This window comes from Salvelinus alpinus, chromosome 1 (genome assembly GCF_045679555.1).
Source record: "Salvelinus alpinus chromosome 1, SLU_Salpinus.1, whole genome shotgun sequence".
NCBI classification, from domain to species: Eukaryota; Metazoa; Chordata; class Actinopteri; order Salmoniformes; family Salmonidae; genus Salvelinus; species Salvelinus alpinus.
In genome coordinates this window covers 6,493,023-6,493,567 of record NC_092086.1, presented here as the reverse complement: position 1 = coordinate 6,493,567, position 545 = coordinate 6,493,023, and positions in this window count along the sequence as shown.

The following is a 545-nucleotide window of genomic DNA, read 5'->3' as shown; positions in this document are numbered from 1 at the left end:
CATTCCTTTGATGTTGCTTGACAGAACAGCCTATCTGAGTTCTTTAAAGGAAAACGTTATTTTATTTAACTAGGCAAGTCAGTTAAGAATAAAATTCTTATTTACAACGATGATCAAGGAACAGTGGGTTTGTCCTTGTTCAGGGGCAGAATAACAGATTTTTACCTTGTCAGCTCGGGGATTCGATCCAGCAACCTTTCAGTTACTAGTCCCAACGCTCTAACCACTAGGCTACCTGCCGTCCCTACACTCTAACCACTAGGCTACCTGCCGCCCCTCCACTCTAACCACTAGGCTACCTGCCGCCACCATTTCCTGCATTCAAATGACCAAATTGCCCTCTAGTGCCTTCATGGATGGAATGTTATTAAAAAATTGTCATCATTTTATAATAAATCAACATTGTTTTTGTTTTTTTATCTGCTGAAAAATCTGGTGTTTCTATGTGAAACGGTTTTTGCAGGACAATAACCTAAAACACCAAGGACAAAATCTACACTGGGGCTGGTTACCAAGACGACAGTGAAATGTTCCTGATTGGCTGA